Source organism: Belonocnema kinseyi, chromosome 2 (genome assembly GCF_010883055.1).
Source record: "Belonocnema kinseyi isolate 2016_QV_RU_SX_M_011 chromosome 2, B_treatae_v1, whole genome shotgun sequence".
Taxonomy (NCBI): domain Eukaryota; kingdom Metazoa; phylum Arthropoda; class Insecta; order Hymenoptera; family Cynipidae; genus Belonocnema; species Belonocnema kinseyi.
The window spans coordinates 89,339,698-89,362,155 of NC_046658.1; positions in this window are offsets into that span (position 1 = coordinate 89,339,698).

The window sequence follows — 22,458 nt, forward strand, 5'->3', positions numbered from 1 at the left end:
AGCCACAGTTAACTTGTATAACAACTTAAATTTATATAATAAATTTTATTAAGATTTGTGGTTGCGCATGGAAGATGAATGAGATTTTATGCTCTGTATAATAGTATTTTATTGCAAAAATATTCCTATTCTAATTTTACATGTCATTTATCTCTATGCTAGACTAAATTTATTAAAACAACTCTTTGGTTGATGCCGTAGTGAGAACATACGCGTAAAATATCGGCTTTTCCGTATTCAGAATTTTAATAATTTTCAAATTCGTAGATGAAAGCTGTAGCTCAATAATATTTTATATTAAAAGAGGAAGACTCATCTCTTAAATAATTTCGCTCGCTATCTTTATGTTTTAACCTTTCGAGGTTCAGTGAACTCTATTCGTACACAGGTGTCTGCACTGGAGACCCTTTTTCCACATTTACTGTTTTTAGTAATCCGCACTAATCATCGATGATCGTTTAACTTTCTAACAAAAGAGGTTCAATAGCAACTCATTAAGTTTTCACACTTCGCTTTTGTGTGGTGTCCTCACGCAGGTTAAGAGGTGTCACCTGTCCTTTGGGACTATGTTCGCACGCTGTTTATATTATAGACCTGATTCGAGTCACTCTCGGACTGCAGGCACTCGCCTACCGGATTGCAAGGATTAGGACGAGGGAAGGCAAGGTAATGCTCGTAACTTTTATTTACTTAAATCTGGATATTACCAGTCTTCGAGGTACTGCCTCTACAATTCTATTGATTTATAAGGGAAAGTCTCTTAGACTCAGGCTATTCAGAAATATTCTCTTACTTCGTGTCGAAATTTAAAACTTTTTTTGATCAGATTTAGAGAGGTATACTCCCGTCTGCCCATAAAGATTTAAGGTTCTCGAAAGAATTTTTTGTATTTCAAAATCCACCTTACTTGACCAAGGTTAATGGGTATACCATGCCTTGCTCTCCAGTTGATAAGTGGAATTTAATTTAGGATAATATTTCAGAGTTTGGCTGAGCAGCACTTTGCCATAGACTCTAAGATCTTTTCAAATACAAAACTGTAAATGTTACTCTTCTGAGTATATTTTGCCCTCCGTGGGACTTAGACAATTTTTGATAGAATTTGGCGTTTCTCGCCTAAGTCACTTTAGTCCTTTGGACTTAAAATACATTTTTAAAGATAGAGGTTTGGACGTTTTCCCGTCGAAATGTAACAATGTCCTTTCTCGGACTTAAGAAAATTTTCAATAAGATTTTGGATGATTTTTCGTCTAAGTTCAGATATGCCCTTCTTAGGACTTAGAAATTTATCAAAGAAATAGCTCTTAAAGCGCAAAATAGAAGTTCCCTCAGGAAAAATAGTTAAGTGTAGCGTATAACATTCAACGAACTTTGAAAAAAGATTACTCTTGGAACCGGGTACACTAGGTATACTAGCTTCCGCCTCAGAGTTCTTTTTCTCTAACTAATATTTTGTAAACTTAGGTTTTTAGCCTAAGTTAGCACAATGCTAGAAGATACTTGAGGATGGTTAGTCCTCAAGATCTATTGCGTCTTCTACGCAACCCTCCAACTGTCTATTCTGGGTCGCGTTGCCCTTTTTATAGGCCGCGCCCTATCCTTTGGCTCTTACTCAACATAAAAAAGTGTTTTAGAGTTTGAGGTTCTTTTTAAAACTACTTTAAATTAAATTTAATTGAAATCAGAAGGTAAATGAAGGCTTTGTAAAAAGTAGCATGTTTTAAAATTGAATTACACATAAATATATTCTGGGAACAATTTTCAAAGCATTGTAGAGAAAATATTAAAATACCGGTGTAGCTATAAAGACGAAAATAAAGACGCTGTTACACTTTTATAAGTAAGAAAAGCGTTTAGAAAGAGCTGAGTTTACAAAAAAAAGACAGATTAATAACAGGGTCAAGGAAAAAGTATTTCAAGGAGAATCAGTTGTCTTTGAAGTGGAAAAAACACTATTCTTGTTAACATTAATGTTGTTTCGCAATTTGTCTTCAACTTCCATGATCATTCTGTTTCCAAACACTTTGAAAATTTTATTGTTAAATTCATGCGTCAAAAAATCCCATGGAGGTGAGGGTTTCTAGGGGCATAGCCATACGCGTATATCAAATCGTAACTGCTTATATTTTATTAAGTATGGACAATGGTTCACTCAGAGAAAAACCTATCTTGGAACAAAACCATCTGCTTCTTGCCTGTTTTGGTTTGAAAGACCTGAATATATTTTTTACACAAACGTAATTATGGAGCTGTAAGGCCATCCAATGTTAGTTACATTAGGAGAAATTTTGCTGCACAATGATTCCTGTTGAGACAGATGAAAACCCTCTTAACCTTAAATTTTAGAGAAAATTCCATTTACATGAAGAAACATAATTTTTCCATAAGAAAAAATTTCTTGGAATGTCCTATAGTAATACGGTATTTGCTAGAAAAGCATTTTTAATGATATTCTAAAGACAAACCGCCTGTTAGAATTTGAGCTTAAAATCAGTACACAAAATTTTGTTTTCATCACCTCTTACTATATTCGAAGTATTTACCTAGTTGAATTTTCATATATGTATACAATGTTTCCCTTAAAATACTATTAAAAGAGAGTTATTGTACGTTTTCTGCTAATTTGCTTCATCAGTAGCAAACATCAACAAGTTGAACCCCTATCGCGTGATTCTGTCACTAAACAATCAATAGAATCAATAATTATTAAGAGGCAATGTGGACATCCATTCTATCATGCATTTAGTATTTAAAAACAACTACAATACTTATACTTACAAAAAACTGGTAATTGAAGCATATGGAACTGTGAAAAATTTAAATAATTTACTCTTAAAAATTAAAAATGTCAGTAACTGGTGTATTTGCCTTACATTTATTCTCTGAAGAATTCTTAATTATTTATTTCCAAAAAAACTCAAAAATTTAGATGTCATTGAAAGAGATTTAAAAGAAAGCTCATTCACCGAATCGTTTTTAGAAACTAGTTTTGGTTTCAAAACCATTGATTCGACGTATTTCAATCCTAAAAATACTCTCTACAATAAATATATTCTTTTTGTGATTTCATTAAATCAAAAGTTTTCAACCAGTTAAACCTAGGAAAAAAAATTTATACACTTCTTAAATAATAATTTTCTGTAACTCCCAGAAATATAATTATATAAAAATCATTTTAATAATAACAGATTGACAAAGTAAATGTACAAGGAAAGAATTGATCGGAAACACGAAATGCCGGCGGTTACAGTAAGCGATGGACTTAATATGAAGATTCAGCAAAAGCCTTGTGCAATCTGAGCACAAAGAGCTACTTCAGGATGATTACCTTCTACCTTTGTCCCGCAAGTATCTTAGTATTTTTTTGACACTCAGGAATGCTTTGCAAGCTATTAGGCCGTAAAAGATTAGCACCTTTAAGAGCACTAATTATCAAGACTAGATTTTTGGTGCCGACAATTTGATAGCGCAACATAAACAATTTCCGAAAATATTAATTTCCAATATATGCGGTTGTTCTTGTTTTAGAAAATTGACTCTATTTTCCTAAAAGCTTTTGATGGCGTGGTCTTAGGGCTGATGCAATAAAAGTGACAGAGATGATAATAAGGTACTCTTAGTACAAGGGTGTTCATCGCAGATACTCTGCTCCTCGCCGATAGTTCGAAAGACCAAATACGCGTGTCGGTGACACGCTCAGGTACGTATATGTCTCTCCAGCGCCAAGTCATCGTATATTCGACAAGTTAAGGGTCTTCAAGGTCGCCATTCAGTTTCACGCGCTTTAAATAAACCTTGGCACATTTTTCTTACCCGAACTCCATTCCAATCCCCTGAGTGTATTTCTTGACAATATATAGAGATAGATGTAATTGCTCTTTATTTTTGGCATAGATCTTAAGATCATCTAATTCAAATACATAAATGATCTTCTGCTTTCGATATCTACGTTTACTACAAAAGTATTCTTCAGAATCGGAAAATGCAAGTGAGATAGTGGCAATAATCTGAGTCAAAAGGGGAGAGCTCATAGCGTCGCCCAGAAAGATACCTATCTAAAAGGTGACGATGGTAGTTGTCACTCCATGTTTTCCAGACTAGACTGTAAATCTGGTTTTCCAAAGTGAAATCAACCTCTCTATGCACCTCACGATTTACGGATGAATTTTCAAGCCTTCCAACGGAGAGAGTATAAGTCTACGGGTGTTTCAATCAAAAGCTTTCTCGGTAATTAGTCCAGGCCATCAATAAGTAGTGCTAGTTCGAGCACCTGCGGTACAAAGGTCCAAAAAAAATTCAGACAAGTGGTTAGCCTGTAATTCTTATAAATAAGGGCATGTGATACTTAAAAAATTGTCGATTTTAACAGTTTTAGGTTCCCTAAAACTGTTAACATGACGTCCCCACACACTTTTTTTGTAGGTTGATTCAAAAAAGTTTTAATTTAGCAAAATGTGATTAATTTGCATAGTGCTTAGGAAATAAAGGAAATAAACTTGCTTACGGGCGTCCCCACACACTTTTTTTGTGTTATTTCATCAAAAAAATTTTGATATTGCTAACAACGTGCATTTATATTTCGAGGTTATGTGTGTTGCAATTCACCCGAGCGTTACTTCCAAAACTACACAATATTTTTGGCCGAAAACTTTGGACTTACAAATAAACATAGTAACTAATCTCCCGGAACTGATCTTGTTTACAGGCAATTAAAAAAGTTTATTTCATAAATAATTTCCAGATTATCGAAAAGGCAGAGATGAAAAATGACGTAACCTCAAAATAATACATATGCATAAAATTTTTATTTAGAACAATAAATTTGGTTTTTATTATCCCTCAAAAAAGAGTCTGGAGACGTCCGTTATAATATTTTATAGCATCTCCGAATTCAGTTTTTAAACATTTTCATTTTTGTGAAAAAAAGCCGGGGAAACTGTAAGTATAACATGCCCTTAACCAAGCGGCTTATCTTTGGCAGGAGCACTTTGCGGCCTTTCACTTCGGAAGGCTCTTTCGATTTTATATATAAGGTGAAAATGAGACCTAACGCTGGTAGGTTAAAGTTACAGGAAACTTCTTTTACCAGAGGGTCTTAATAATATTTTGTCCCAAAGCACTCAATCTTTTAAAAGGATAGAAAATTAATTTAAAGCTTGAAATAATTTAAAATAATTTGAACGAAGTGTGTGTTCGGACAATATTCGGCTATTCGTACCAAACTTTCGGTCCACATGAAAGGCTTCGAAAGAATAGAAACATTTTCTTAAGTTCCAAAATATTCAAAAAAGAGTCTGGAAGATTTTCAGAATACTTTTTAATTTTGCAGAGTTTTAATAATTTTAAGATACTTAAAATTTCTAGAAAAGTGATTAAACAAAGTTTTAATTTGAAAACTTCAAACCAACAGATAGATTCTTCAAGATCTTGACTCGTTCAATTTTAAATATTTCCAGCTTCAATTTGTTTAAAATAAAATAATTTTCAACTTTTAAGATTCATTGATTGTTTGTCAATTTATGCTCGGAAAATGATAGTGCGGTTTTATATTTTTTAACCAGAAGTCTTTAAATAGCGGGGGTAAGGGATGAATTAAAGGAATAAGTTTATGGAGTGAGGGAAGGGTAGGACATGAAAATGAGGCAGTAAACATAGAAGGTGTAACGTGTAAGTTTGCGACTGTGTGCAATAAGGATGGGATGGAAAAGATTAAAGAAATAATCGAAGACTTGCTACGAGAGAGAGAAGGATACTGTGTTATTGAGGGGGCAAGAATTAATGCGAGAATTTGTGTTTGGAAGGGAGCCTTCACAAGGAAGGGGAGAGCTCAGAAAGAAAATCGAAATATGAGATAATAAATAGGATGGGGGGCATAATAAGAGACTAGATGGAGCGCGCATTTTCAGTGATATGCTGAAACTTATACCCATTCCTACAAGATTAAACACTCCCTGCAAAATTTGATAAAAAAATTTGTATGTAACTTGCACTCACTATTAAGTGGAGTTCTGAAAAAAAAATTTTATTTGGATGTTTTTACCCCACCAGGTGGTATAAAATAACCAAATTCTTTTTTTTTGCTAAATGAGTTCCAGAAATTGTTATTACAATGAATTTTATTGTTTTCGAACTGAAAATTTTCAACAATAAAAAAACAATTAAACACTGCATCTGCTCTATACGTCACTTTCTTCAATGAAAAATTTCTTGGGATGACCAAGCTTGGACCGCCGAGATTGTATTTCTGCTTTCTTTGTTTTTTTTTTCATCTGCAACTTTTTTCAAGATTTTCTTCTCCACTGTTGCCGCTGTCGTCAATATTTTTTCGCTTTTTTTGTAGCAGTTGGTTCCTGTTCAGCGCGTGGGTTTATTTTACCACGTTCTCTGTTTTTCAATACAAGTCACAGAATTTGGAAACAAACGCAAATATCGACAAACCAATGGCGAATTCGTGTTCATCAGGAATTTCTGCTTCAAGAAAATACTAACCTGAGTTTTGCAAGATCGATTTGGACTATTTCCAATAATGCTGAAGTGTTATCGATTTTCGTTCACGCTTCGCTTAAAATCTTCGCTTAACTATAAAATAGGTTATGACATATATGCGGCACCAAAACAAAACTAAAAAAGATGCGTCTTACCGACGGTAATCTACCTCAACAATGGTTAGATGTTTTTTTAACTACATTCATATAAGATCCAAATGATTGTTTTACTCCTTAGCTATTTTACCCCACCTTACCCTACATATGTAAGTAAGGTAAAGTTATCGGTAATAGATTATGCAGTCATGAATATACAAGGGTGAAAGGACATGGAGAGACTCGCAGTGAAAGGAACGGTAGAGTCAGAACATCAGCCATTAGGATTGTGGATAAAGAACGAGAGCAGCGGAAAATTAAGGTGGAGAAGAAGTGTTGTTGGGTGTGTGCAAAGGAAAATATTCAGGAAAAAGAAGAAAGGAAACGTACGACTGAAGTTATATAGGGAATGTAAAAAGATAAAAAAAGTAAAAAGTAAGTACAAAAATGGAACAAGGAAACTGCGAAATAAGAGGTATTCGTAGAATTCAGAAAGAACTTCATATTGATGTGTCAGAATACGGAACAGGAAAAGGACCTGTAAGAGGGGTTGAAAAGTTATATAAAAGAGGGAAGTGTGTGGAAGATAAGAAGTAGATTCAAGAAGCGTAGAGCGGGGATAAGCGAGAAGATAAAATGTGAAAAGTGGAGGGAGTAGTTTAAAGAATCGTTTTAGGTTTCACATTTGCAAAAGAGACATGATTGGTGTAGAAGAACGAAGGAGGCAACGGTGAAGGGATTAAATGACAAAGAGAAAGAGGCATAGGTGGGGAAGTTAAGATGGTCGAAGGCTGCATGGCTGGATGGGATAGAAAATCAAGCGCGCCTGTTTAGTATACAAGATGTTAGGGATAGGCTTACGGAGTTAGTGAAGAAAGTATGGATGGGAGAGGTATTCCCAAGAGGGTAAAGAGAGGGTTTAATAGTGCTATTGTATAAGAAAGAAGATAGAGATAGGATGAAAAATTGCAGAGGGATCACGTTAATGAATAGAGCGTACAAATTATACGCGATAGTTTTGAAAAAGTGGCTGAGGATTAATTTCGAGGAGAAAGCAATATTTCTGGAGACGTATGCGGGCTCTAGGGAAGGTAGGAGCACTATCGATAACATCTACATTCTGCAGCACGTAATGGACAGATACTTAGCAAATGAGAGGGCAAAAGTTGACTCTTTTTTTTGGACCATAAAGACGCGTTGCCTTCGGTGGATAGGTAAAGTTTGTGGAAAGTGATATAGGTGCGGGGATTGGGGAGAGACCTGATCGAGAGAGTAACGGAAGTATACAGAGAGACTAAATATATGCTCAGAGGAGGGGAGGGAATTTCGGAGAGTTTCTGGATGGATAGGGGGTTGAAGTAAGTGTTTTCGATTTGCTCAACGCTTTTTGCGATTTTAATAGTGGATATGGATAGTAAGGTAGCAGTCGCTTCTAGCAAGGAGTGAAGAGGCCTTAATGGGGGTGATTAAGAGGTTAAGATTATACACGCATAAGAATAGGCTAGAGCTAAATACGGAAAGGTCCAAGGTCATGGTGTTCAGGAAAGGAGTTGGAAGGGATAATGAAGGTAAGTGTAAGTGGAAGCAAAAGGCGGTGCAGGAGGTGACAGTCTATGTACCTGGGTCTTCTATTTTAGAGGAATGGAGGAGTGGATGGTCATATAAAAGAAATAAAAGTTGTTATTTTCAGATGATTTTAGAAGGAGAATGAAATTTTTTGAGTCGCTAGTGATGAATGTCTTAATTAATGGAATGGAGGTATGGGGATGGAAGAATAGAAATGAGATAAACAGGATACATGACGGGAATGTACAGTCGACACTGAGGTGGGCAAGGAATCCGCCTAATTACATTGTCAGAAAGGAGACGGGGAGGTCAAGGTTAAGGATTATAAGGTGAAGTAGAGCGTGTAAATATGAGATGAAATTTTTAGGAGAGGTTGAATTAAGCTCATTAGAAATTGTTAGTAGAAGAAGGAGAACAGAAGAGGATTTGGAAAGATGGAGGCTGAAAGGAAAAGGAATTTTAGAATTAATGGATTGCAGATGGATGAAGTGAGAAGTATGTACGAGGGAAAAAAGGGATATTAAATAGTTAAGATGAACAGCATGGAGCGAGAAAGAAAAAGGGGAGGAGAGAATAAGGAAGTCAAGGTTTATTAGGAACTATTTGAGGATTATGCCAAGGAAGAGAGTGCAATATATATATATGTGAAAAAGGATAGAAAGAAAGTCAGGAGGTTATCGCGAGGATGAGATGTGGATGTATGGAGAATTTCATTAGGTTCTGGCTTTCTAGAGGGAAGCAGATGTATAAACTGGGGGGGAAGGGGGATGCAAAAGAGAAGCACTGACTGGAGCAGTATGTGGAGGTGGAACGGAGTGAAATAAGTATGGATGTATTTTTGCATAAAAGCGGCACAATAGCGCATTAACATGGGTGAAGTGCATTTTTGTTAAGATGGAGAAGCAAAGAAGGAGAAGGAAGAGAAATGGAGAAAAAAGATTGTGAATAGGAGAGAAAATAGCTACACGAAAATTGTAAATATTTTTAATGGTAGAAAAGTATTAGTCATTAACCGCGGAGGAAGAGGTTCGCAATGCGAGGCAAAGCGAGATAGTAGCGATATGCGTGCGAAGCGAGACAAGACGTGCGAGAAAGGCTAGTCTATCGCTGTAGTATTTTGAATAATTCCTATAAATATAAACTCATTTCAATAATATTCGAGCGTCGTCGGGCTGGTTCTTTCACCCGGCGACTCAATTTATGTATTATATGATTTTGATTAAATTTTATCTGAATTTTGTCGTTGTGAAAGTTTTGAAATTTGTAAATTATTTGAAGAGATAGGACATATGGATCTGCGACAGATGTAGGGGCAATATGTAGTTAACTAGAAATCAATAGTATGCAAAGGATGCCTTTTATGAAGACACTTGTTGTGCGTCAATCTGAAAAGTCAACCAAAAGTTAAAAAATGGGTTTGCCGAGACTACCATCAATCTCTTGACAAATAAGACGTTTTTAATATCTAAATTTCGGAATTTGATTATATGCTTAGAGATTAACTTTAGTTGAATTGATATATAACTTTTTGCCTACTTTAAGTTCTTCTCAGAATTTGAGTACGCTTTTTAATATGAGATATCATATTTTTATATTTAATAACATGGGAAATTGTAATGATGAAGTTGTTAAAGATTTTGTTGTCTGCACAATCGTAAATGAGTGATTTAAAAAAAACTAAATATTTACTTTTTATCTCTAAATGGCATCAAACGTGATATAAAAAAAAATGATTTACCGAATGATCTTCAGGAATTAATTTTTGCTTTAAAACATTCCATAATGAGTTTCAAAAGTAGTAAGGTAGTAAGTAAAGATAATAAGTATTGATTTTAGTTATTAATTGAATATTTAATTCATTGTGCACATAAAATAGCTTCATTGTTTTTTATAAAGTAAAGATAATAATTATTGATTTTCATTATTAATTTAATATTTAATTTATTTTGCATATAAGATAGCTTCATTGGGTTTTGTAATTATTATTCGTAGTAGATAACAATTCTAATTTTAAAGTCAACCTTTATCATTGATTTAGCTTATTTGGTTTCTGAATATATTAATTCTCTACAATAAATACATATTGTGAGAGTTTCATTAAAACAAAAGTCTTACACAATTTAAATTTATAAAGAAAAAAAATACACACTTCTGTAATAATAGCTGCTTATAACTACCAAAATAAGAATTATATAAAAAACTTCTCAATAGCGAAAGAAAGATAAAGTAAATGTACCAGGAAAGATAAAATCGGCAAAACGAAATTACTCATTTTTTAAAGACAATAACATATTAAAGTGTCTAAAAAAGTTAAACATGTATAGACGGCTCTGCTTTCGTCGGGCAATTTAACGGATACCAACCTTGCTCACGGCACCGAACATCTATACAAAGCCTATTTTCTGTCCAAAAATATGTGTATTCAACAAAAGTTCAATTTTCAACTAAAAAATGTGAACACCATTTTTTTATTATTTTACAAAAATTAATTAACAACCGAAGAGTTAGGTTATCAACAAAACAAAAATTAATAATCATTCTAACGCTCGACCCCAAGCAGTTAAATTTTGAGCAAAAGTGTCAAATCTTCAACAAAATGGTTTGATTTCTAACTAAAATGATGGAGCTTTAGCAACGATAAAATAATTCTTAACAAAGACATTTAACTTTGGCTTATTTAAGTAAAAAAAACAATACCTTCAAATTTTAAAGATTGATTAACTTTTTAACTTTCAGTTGAATTTTCAATAAAATACAATAATTCTAAACAAAACGATAAAAGTAACTTAAGCTGTACTATCAAGCAAAAATTCAAATTTTCCACAAAACAGTATAATTTTCAACTGCATAATATAGTTTTTCAACATAACAATTAGTTATTAACCAAATAGCTGAACTTTTGAATAAAAATAATATAATTTCCATGGTAAAAAACCAAATTTTCCACAATTAGTTTAACTTTTTAGCAAAAATATGAATTTTAAGTAAACAAAGTAGATTTTTCAGAAAACATTTTTATTTTGAATGAAAAAGTTAATTTTCAACCAAGCAGTAGAATTTTAAACTTTTACTAAAAGTGAAGAAGTTACATTTGTAGTAGAAAAAATGGATTTTAAACCAACAAGCAACGAATCGTTACAAACTAGTTGAAGTTTCAAATAAAATGTTAATTTTAAACGAATAAGTTGAATTTTTATGAGAATATTACAGTTTTCAACATAAAAGTTGAATTGTAAATAACAAAGAACAATTTTCTAAAACAGTTCAATTTCATCAAAACAATATGTAATGTTCAACCAAGTATTCAAACTTTAAGCTAGAGACGATAAATTTTTAACTAAATGTGGAATTGCTGAATTTACAGTTTAAAAAATTCATCTGAATAAAAAAGAAACGGAATTTTGTTTAAATAGTTAGAATTTTCGCCATAGAGATGGGCCTTTTATTAATATAATAACTTTTGCTCAAAGTAGTGCAATTTCCCAAGTGCGAATAGCCGGAGCTGAATACACGGCCCAGTGTTGGTCCAATTTTGGCAGCCAAAGGTCGGCTAAAGTTATTGGGCCAATATCGGCATTTTAATCGGCCCAGTGTTGAGCCAGTGCTGGCAGCAAATAATGGCTATTTATATTTGCCGATCCTCCACCGATGTTTGGCTCAGTATCGGCACTTTATTGCGCCAAGTATAACTTTTAGTACGGGGAACCATGTTTCACGAGCATCAGTCAAAGTCTGGCCCAGTGACAGCACATTACTGGGCCAAGTGTCACTTTTACCACGGCAAACCATGTTTTATTTAAATCGGCCCAATGTTGAGCCAGTGCTCGCAGCCTCTATTGGCTATTTATATTTGCCGATTCTCCGCCGATGCTTGACCCAGATGAAATTTGTGAAGTTCTTTCATTAAAATTTTTTTTTAATATTTATGAAAAATTACATTTCTTGTCATTGCAAAAAGTTGTAAAGCAGGCTACAACGGAAAAAAATTAAATATTACACAAAGAAAAATTATAATCGATTAAAATCATTTATTTAAAAATTATTGTATTGATATTTCTGATAACATTTCGTCGCATAATAATAAATGATTAGAAAAAGAGAGCTTAAAATTTAGTTCTTTAACTTTTCTGAACTGCAGCTTATAAGGATGACTTTTTCACAGAGTTTCAACTTGTCGGTTTAGTGGAGTGGTTAGCACGTCCGACTGCTAGGCAATAGATTTAGGTATATAGATGTAGGTTCGATACGCCGTAGCGTTAGAAATTTTATTTGTAATATAATGTTCAAAATGAAATATATGTATTCAATCTAAACAGGACCATTAATATTTATATTCAAAGTACTTGCAATCAATTAATATTTATTTTTTAAATGTCATTTTTGTCATATCTTTAGACCGTAGCCAGTGCTGGGCCGACAATGGCAGCCAAGCCCTGGCTGCTAAGTCAAGGCCATGGTTATCTATCCGGCAATGGCGCGATGATGGCAGCTAGGTTTGGTCCAATATTGGTACCCAGTGTTGAGTCGACAATTGCAGTCAAACCTTGGCTGCCAAGTGCAGCCCATAGTTATCATTCTGTCATTGGCGCCATAATGGCAGCCGAGCTTTGGCAATATTTTTACCGACTATGGGCCAATGCTGGGCCGTATGTGACTTCGCACTTGGGTTTTAACAAAATATTCGAATCATCAACCAAAACTAATTGTTTTGGACCAAAAAACTTTCCCTTTCAATCAATGACATGAAATTTTTACATGAATGTATAAAGTTCTAATCAAGGACGATTTTGTATTCAAGAAAGAAAAAAAATGTCAAACTATTGAGGTGTCATGCCAAAAAAGCGAATTCTTCATAACACAGTTGAATTCTCCACCTGCAAGTTTATCTGCATTCAAAAAGTAATTTTTTGACTGAATAGTTGATTTTTTTAGCAAAATAATAGAATTTATTACAAAAATACGAATTTTGAACACGATAATTAAATTTTTAAGCCAAGAAATTCAAAGTTATTCATTCTCTACTAAAAATGGAATATTCAAATTTTCAATTAAAAACATTTATTTTACATAAAAATAAAGAATGATTTTGTCAAAAAATTAGATTCTTTTTTTTTGTAGAACGACATTCCTTGTTTTAATTTTTTAAATCAAATCCCCCCCCCCCTTCAAGAGTTAAAAAGACTCGTTTAATCCTCTTGCCCCTGACAATGTAACGTAGTTTTTAAAGGGTCCCTAAAAATTATATGATCATCCAATGACATTGCAATATTTTTGATCTTCAATATTTGCATAGTAGAAAATATAAAATAATTATCTTTAATTAAAATTTTATCATTTTTCTACAATGATAAGATTTTTGTCACAATCTGAAAATATTTTAAAAAACTGAACCAAAATTGATTTTTAAAAACTAGAATTTAAATTACTTATGAAATAATAAATTGTTTGTCTGTACAAAATGCATATTTAGCACGCAAGCCCATCGTGACACATATGGTGTTTATACCCGCTTTATGAATACTTATGGTAATATGTATAATGTAAATATTTATTGATTCTATAATATCACGCACAGCTTTCAGGCTAATTAAACAGCATTAGACTTTATTCCTTATGAAAATTCTAATATTAGGACAGTTTTTTCACGCTCTCGTATGGTTTGATATAAATCAAGTTCCTTGACAGTCAAACAGAATACTTAAAATTTACATCGGATCACAATCGATATTCTATTTTCGGTGTATATTTTTCTTGACTTCAGTTGATTATGTGTATAGTTGGGTGATTCATTTATTAAAGGCAAACAAAATGATCTTCGAAACTGAACGTACGCACATTAGCCTTAGTTTTATTTTTTTAGTCAAGAATTGAAAAAAATGAGATATGAAGATATGTATCCTATCTGAGTTTCATATTTTTTATGAATTTTTTATTATTTTCATTTTCCTAATGTCTTGAAAATGCATGTAGAATATTATCCTATGGCAGCAAAAGATATTGAACCTGCAGTAGATAATAATATAAATAAATAATGTGAAAGACTAATTTTTGAAAAATAATGAGTCTTAATTAATTAATGGTTTGAACACTATGGTTGGTAATTATTCATATTTAAATAAAGTCATTTTTGATAGGAGAATGGGTAATTTAATATGTAAATTAAGATTTCTGACCTTTTGTCAAAATTCAAGAGTTTCTAAATGTAAATTTTTTAAGTTCAAGAAATTATAAATGTAAATAATACAAATAACAAAATTCTAAGTGGCCATATTTACAGATGGTCTAATTTTTATTACCAAGTTTGGAACATTAAAACTGGTCAATTTAAAAGATTGAAAATTCTACATTACGGAAGAGTTTACAACTATTACAATTATGTAATTCTCAATCACTTTTTGGAATATTTAGTTCAATTTTTAAGACATACCATAAAAAACTCTTTATATAATTGTGAACAATACAAAGTGAAGACTCTTCAGTATTGAATTTCTATGATAGAAAATACTGGAATTTTGAATGCTTTTAAAATTGAAAATTAATATTTCATTTTTATGAATAAAAGTATAAATGTATTTGATTTTAAATATGTCTCGAAAAAAATCCGTAATTTCGACAAGAGTCAAGAGCTTGAAATTCTAAATCTGACAAATTGTAGAAATTTATAATGTAAATCATCAAAATTACAAAATTCTTAGTTTTCCAATTTTAAGCTTGCATAATTTTCAAATGTTAACTTCAGAAATTAAATATTACTCAATTTTTCAGTAATAATGATTTGCAATTAAAAATTATACAGTCTTGAAAGTTGAAATTTAAAATTCTTCAATTTGAAAGATTTTCAATGAAGGATTCATGAATTAAAAATGTTTATACATTACAAAGAGGTAATTTGGAATCTTTTTCGTAATATGTAGTTCAATTCTGTACTCACAACGGAAAATTCTTTAAGCTTAAATATGTAAAACTGAAGAGCCTTCAATATTCAATTTGTATAACAGAAAATGATGGGATTTTGTACTTTTCTTTTGAAATAAATAATTCGATGTTCATTCTAAAATTGATTTTTAAGTTATTTTTTGAACAGTTCAATTTTAATTATTTGAAATTGCAAAAAAATACAATTGTGAATATTAGAAATATTTACAAATAGTTTCAAATCTAGATCTAATTAAATTATAACATTTGTCATTGCCAATCTTAAAACTTGAAAAATTTATCATTTTGAATTGATTCACAATATAAAATATTTGAATTTTGGAAATATATGTAGAATTCCAAATTAATCAATTTAAAAAATAATCTAAACAAAATATAATTTTATCCTACTTGATTTACAATCTGCCCATAAGAATTTTTCATGTTGTGTGCGAATTAAAAAATATAATAAGTAAGTTAACAAAAGTTACTTATTGTAGAAAAATATAAAAAAATAAAAAATGTTTCGTATTAGTTTTTCATAAATTATCATGGTTATTATTATGCCATGGAGCTTATTCATTTCATGGCAATCGTAATTCGTTGGGTTAAATACGCGAATTTTCATTAAGTTATTTACAATAATGGTAATATATATGGTCTTTATTTTATGCGTATGAAAATATAATGATGCATTTTTAAGACATTAAGTATAGAAAAACAAAATACAAATCAATAAAAAAGAAAAGAGTACAATAGTACCTCTAAATTATATAAGAGTTTGAACATTCTTTTTTGGACAATTTTTTGATTAAGAATACAACTGTGGCCAGTTGGCGGATTCAGTTATGAAATTCATTTTTTTAAACCCTAGTACACTGACAAAAAATTATTAGCATTTTTAAGTACATACATATGTAATGTTTAAAGTCACGTGAGCTGTAAGCAAGCAGTTGAAGTCATTAAGGTTGAAAGTTGGACTAATTAATTTTCTAAGTTAATTCAACCAATTTTTATGTTGCTTAAACTAATATTTTTGCTTAGTTGGAGATGGCAACCCCAATGATTTCAAATAACTTTTTTAATTAAATACAAAAGTCGTTTTTTATTAAATTTAAAAAATTGTATTTCGCAACATCTCGATCAAAAGTGTGAATGGGCAAAAAGTCTGCAAATAGACAGTGCCCGAGTTAAAGGGGGTTGAAAATCGAACCACCCCTATTACAAACCTAGGCCAATAGCTTGAAAACTGCAGGCCAGAAAAAATGTTCATTAAGAAAATTATCGCGCTTTGACGAAGAAAGATAAAAAAAAGCCACGATCTTAAGCCACGGGTGATTTTTCAAGGTCACTTAAGGTGAACTTACCACTTGTTGCTAATATTCAGCCAATAAAGAAAGGATATTGACAGAAAATCAATGTATAGCTAGTGAAGGCAAGATATGAGCATGTCTGAAGTCAATAGTTAGCCATTGAAGGAAGACATGAGCAGCATCGTGTTCTTGGAACCATATGTTCATTCCATCAGCGTTTCTTACGAATTCATGTTGTAATATAGAAGAATCATTATTACGGCTGTCAGAAAAGCATAACTCTTAGATGTCCAGAATGTAACTATCCGGTGCAACTATTAATAAAGGGTTGATCAAGTGCCGTCATTTGTGAAGACGAAATAACTTTCACAAAGCCCTGAAGTTACTGCTCTTTTGAGTTTGAAAGTATGGACCATCAATACTTGTTTTTGTTATTCTTTTGTTTCTTCTCGTAGGCTATTCCTTTTAGAGTACATATTCCCGTCACTGCGGGGCAGTGTGCTATACTCGTTTTCATTATTCTTTTTTTTTCAACTATTTTAACCATGCTACTTCATTGTTGAGTATACGGTAGACCCGCTATGTTGTATAGTAAGCCTCATTTTAAAAAATAAAATGACTAGATATTTTGTACTGAAACAATTCATAATTTAATATTTTCATTCTATGATTGTGAATCTTTAATCTTAGTGACATTTAGAAATGTTTTACGTTGTTAGGTTTGTGATGCCGATTTGCTCCTTGTCTCATGACTTTTAACGGCGGAGATAAGATTGCTAGCGAAAGAGAAATTTTTATCCACTGTCGAGATGGATTTCAGAAACCGTCATTACAAGTTACACATCTGCCAAAGATATGCACTAAATTCCACCAATTGATTTGAAATAACCTCGCTGTCATGGAAGAAGATCCCGCTTGCTTAAGACTGAATGTCTTAACGCAGATTAAGAGTAGCAGTTGGCTTATCCGCAATGCTATTGATAATACACAAAAATTATAGAAGCCGGCAAAAATGGCATATTTATTGTACACAAAAACCGGACCATGTGACCCCGAAGGATTTTGCTTTCCTAAAACGGAATCCGTGATCCAAGTTTTTCCTATACGTCAGGTTTTTAAAATATGGTATTCTAGCCTACAAGTGCAAAAATTGTTTTTTTACGCATATTTAAGGCAATATAACATGATCAGAAATTTGTTTTTCTGAAAACTGCTAATGCAATCATGCAGTACTTTTTCTTACATTTTTAAAAAATTTTATGCATCGCAAAGCGACTTTTTTCTCCAAAATATGAAATATTAACCATTTATTCGCTGTCTGCATCTACTTCGCTAGTTTTTCATTGTGGAACTGAAATGGTTAATGTGCGATATCTCGGAGAAACAAAATTGATTTGAGATGATTAAAAAGTCAAGTGAAATGTAAAAATAAGCACTACACGATGGCGTTAGCAGTTATTAGAGAAAAACGTTTCTAATCATTTTATACTCAAATATGGCTAAAAATAGCCATTTTCAGTCTTTAAGGTTACGATATGTCAAAAACCTGACGTAAAGGAAAAATTTAGACAAGGGATTTGTTTTTAGGATACCAAAATCCTTCGCGGTCACATAGTCCGGTCATTGGGTATAAATTTTCTCGGCCTGTGTTATCAGTCCAATGCAAAACAAATACTTTTATTATATGCAATATCTACATCTCGGAAAACGTGAAATTATGTCCGCAGCAATTGGTTGATGAAGGTTTAATTCTGCAGCCACTCTTACAGGGCTTACGTTTTATTAACAGGCCAGACGTAAGTAGCTTTTTTGCAAGGGCTTCGTAATGTAGCTGTGAGTAAAAATAGACCTACTGACAAAAAATTCCGTCTGGAATTGAATTGGAACATTTTTTTCCTGTAACCAAAGAAAAGTTCCGAGAATTAATCACTTGTTGTAATAGAGTGCACTGTGCAGATAATCACGAAAACGTTCAAAAGAAAGAACTTCTGATGTTTTTCTGTAAACTGCATCAAGGTCTATCGGATGCTTTTCTCGAAGTCATGTTCAATATTCAAATAGAGAAGCTACGCTTCATGCCTAAAAAATCGTATTTGACGCAATCAGGAGAAAAGGTTATATTGTTAGGGATAGCACTGCTTTCGCTTATCAATTATATATTTCAGAACCACAGATTTCTCAAGTTATCGCGTGTGCTAATTATTCATACCTTTATAATTATAAGAGTAGTAACTTTAGCGCTCTACGACAATCATTTTGTGTTCACAAAGGATGGTTAAATTATCGACATCCAAGGGCCATCCTTTTCCTGCAGGCGTAGAAATAATGCTTCCAAATTACAACATGCATTCGTAAGGGACGCTGACCAAATGAACAGAAGGTTCAAAAACGACGATATTGTCATTGTTGATAGAGAATACCGGAATGTCACTAATCTTCTGGCGTTCTTGGGTGCTACGTGGAAAATTTTAGCTCTTCTTCCACCACATCAGCATAAGTTACAACAGAAGATGCTGACGAATCACGCTTACTACCAAATCTAGGTCGATCGTCGAAGCTAAAAACGGACATATCAAATCAATTTTCAAATTCTTTCAGCAAGTAGCACAGGTACAACACGTTTCTAACCTAGGCGATTTTTGTGGGATAGCTGGAGCAATTACACAGCCATACAAAAAAAAAAGTTTGCGAATCTGGTAACAAGACACACGTATTCCTATGGATTTTGGGGCGCTGAATTCAAATTCGATATCAGAAATCACCCATCACGTCATGATTGAGCCATAACCTCAAAAAATGACGAAAAATCATGCACTGAGGCAAATAAATTTCAAAATAATGCCAGTGATGCAAATTTTCACTTCAAAAACATGTCGACAACTGTGAAGGATCAACCCTTGCCTGATATCAACTTATTTAACATAACTTTATCCAACAGAGCCTGACCTCACCTAACCTAAATTAACAGAAATTTATTGAACTACACGTAAAGCTCTGGAAGCATATTTTTCCAGTAGCAATTGTGTGCTACATCGAATGGGTCAACTCGAGCCTAAGCTAGAAATAAATCTAACCTAGCTTAACCTTACCTAACCTAACCTCACGAAACACAATTAAACTGATTGTGCTGTCCCGTTGTGTTTGCGGTACCGCTTCATTCAGCTTCGGCTTAACCTACATAGAGGGTTAACCTATCCTAACCTAACAAATCCTGACCTAACCTACCCATTACGCTGGCAACCCTGTTCTTGCGTTCTTGCTTCGTAACCGCTTGTTGCTAGCATTATTCGCCTGTGTCTGTAACCAGGGAACCTCCACGTGGTGATGGTGGGCAACGGATCCACATTGGCTGAGTCCCTGGGTAAACGGAGTTCATGCCGTCATGGCAGACACAGGTAAAAAGTGTATTACGATGCAGGGAAAAACCCCAGTATCGGCGTCTGGTCAGGGTGGGAAAACGCGCTCTCCGTCGTCGTCATCATGCAACCATCAATGGATCACTTGGTTGGTGTAGAGTCTCATGCTACAAGGAAAAATAACCGCGAGCATTTCTCAATCGCACGCCTGCAAGAATAGCTCAGATTCATTCTGTTACATTTGCAGTAAATATGAAGTGAGCAGTTTGCGATAATCAATCGACGAGGAAGTGGAAAGTCTTTACGAAAAGTGTTTTGACCGTAAATTGCTCCACCAAGAAACAAAGTGGGTTCCTCACGGCATTTGCAATTCCTGCAGACTTATGTTGTATCGTATAAAAAATTCAAACAACGAAAAGTACCGCAAGTACTCTACACAAACCACATGGAAAAACCCCGTTTTTGCGAAGGACTGCTACTTTTCATGAATTCCGCCAAAGGGTTCAACGCCAAAAATAAAAATAACATTTCGTATATTAATTGTACACAGTCACAAGAGCAATTGAAATCAATAAAAATGCACGCCAGGCTGATTTAAGCGCTTTAGAAGATGATAGAATGGAAGTTGAAAGTCAACGTCATGGAGACGGTAGTGAAACCAGTGATCGAACAGAAAATAGTTCTGATGATTCCGATGAAAATAACGATACCGAAAGACGGCGCTGAATTTGCCGCTTCATTTCCAAAAAGAAGAAATCTTCTAGAGCCAAAGACAAAAGTTTTGTTCTATGGCGACAGGGACAAAGAATTCAGAAAGTTTTTCGTTGAAAACGAAGAGACGTCTTTAGTGTACTGCACTGACGTTAACGGATTAATGAACCACTTGAAGAAAAATGTGTACAGAGACGAAGAATGGCGACTTTTCATTGATTCATCAAAACGAATACTTACGCATAACACGAATACTTACGCTCCTATCCCTATATCTCACTCAACGATCATCAAAAAAGAATATAACAATGTTAAAATGCTTCTTGAAAAAGTTAGTTACACGAATCACAAATGGCAAATATGTGGTGATCTCAAAATCATAACAATGATATTAGGCCAACAATCGGGTTTCACGAGAGAGCCATGCTTTATATGACTGTGGAATAGCAGAGGTTGAGCCAATCATTACAGCAAAAAACATTGGCCTTTAAGAGATTATTTCAAACCTGGTTCTCATAATATCATCAACCAAAGCCTCGCTGATCCAGAAAAAAATTTACTACCACCCCTCCACATAAAGCTTGGGCTCATGAAGCAATTTGTCAAGGCGTTAGACAAAGATGGGCAATGCTATAAGTATATATCCCTTAAATTCCCTAATGTTTCAGATGCTAAATTGAAAGAAGGAGTCCTTGATGGACCACAGATTCGAATATTGACAAGAGATACTAATTTCGTGAGCCACATGACAAAAATTGAAATGGACGCTTGGGAAAGTTTTAAAGCAGTAAACACAAATTTCCTCGGTAACAAAAAAAGTCCAGACTACGAGAATATTGTTGCGAAAATGATAAGAAGCTACAAAAAGTTAGGCTGCTTAATGAATTTAAAACTTCACTTTCTAGATTCCCACCTGGATAAGTTTCCAGAAAATTTTGGTGATTTCAGCGAAGAACAAAGGGAGCGTTTTCATCAAGACATAAAACTGATGGAACAAAGATATCAGGGTAGATGGGACGAGGTCATGATGGCTGATTTTTGCTGGATGTTGGAAAGGGAAACGAATGTAGGTCTTAAACGTAAGCGTAACCCTTTGCATCGTCCCTTCGAAGAAAAAAGGACACGTTATAGCAGGCAGAAAATAGACTGAAGTAGGTTTATAAATCAATTTAATTGCGATAAAAATAAAAATAAAATGTAAACACGGCAGATAGTATAAATATATCCCTTAACTTTAAGAAAAGCAGAGAAAAAAAAATTTTGAATAAAACTCTTATTCATTTGCATGTTTAAGTTACAGTTATACATTTTAATTGATACAAACATTGTCAGGTTAATTGAAATGGGGTCAATTCTACTTGTAGTTCTAAGTTTCTTCAAATGAGTAATGTGCGTCTAAATTTTTAACCACCTGTAGTACAATGAAATGAATTTTATTGTGTTTCAACGGGAACACTTAAGTTAAGTTGTTTTGCGTTAAGCAAAATTTTGTTAGGTTCTGTTAAGTTAGATTCATTTGTAGGTTAATATCGAGTTAACCTATTAAATATAGCACACATTTAACACTGAGAACTGTACGCTTACATAGCTACACGTGTGGTCGAAATTCATTCGGCTAGGTTAGGTTAGGTCAGGTTTTGTTAGGGAATGATAGGTTAAACCTATATGAAGGTTAAACCGAAGCTGAATGAAACGGTACCGCAAACACAACGGGAAAACACAATGAGCTTAATTGTGTTGCGTGAAGTTAAGTTAGGTTAGGTTAGGTCAGGTTTTTTTAGGTTAGGATAGGTTTGCCCTCTTTGCAGGTTAAGCCCAAGCTGATTCAAACGGTACCGCAAACACAACGGGACAACACAATCAGTTTAATTGTGTTTCGTGGGGTTAGGTTAGGTTAAGTTAGGCTAGGTTAGATTTATTTCTAGGTTAGGCTCGAGTTGATCCATTCGATGTAGCACACATTTGCTACTGGGAAAATATGCTTCCAGAGTTTTACGTGTAGTTCAATAAATTTCT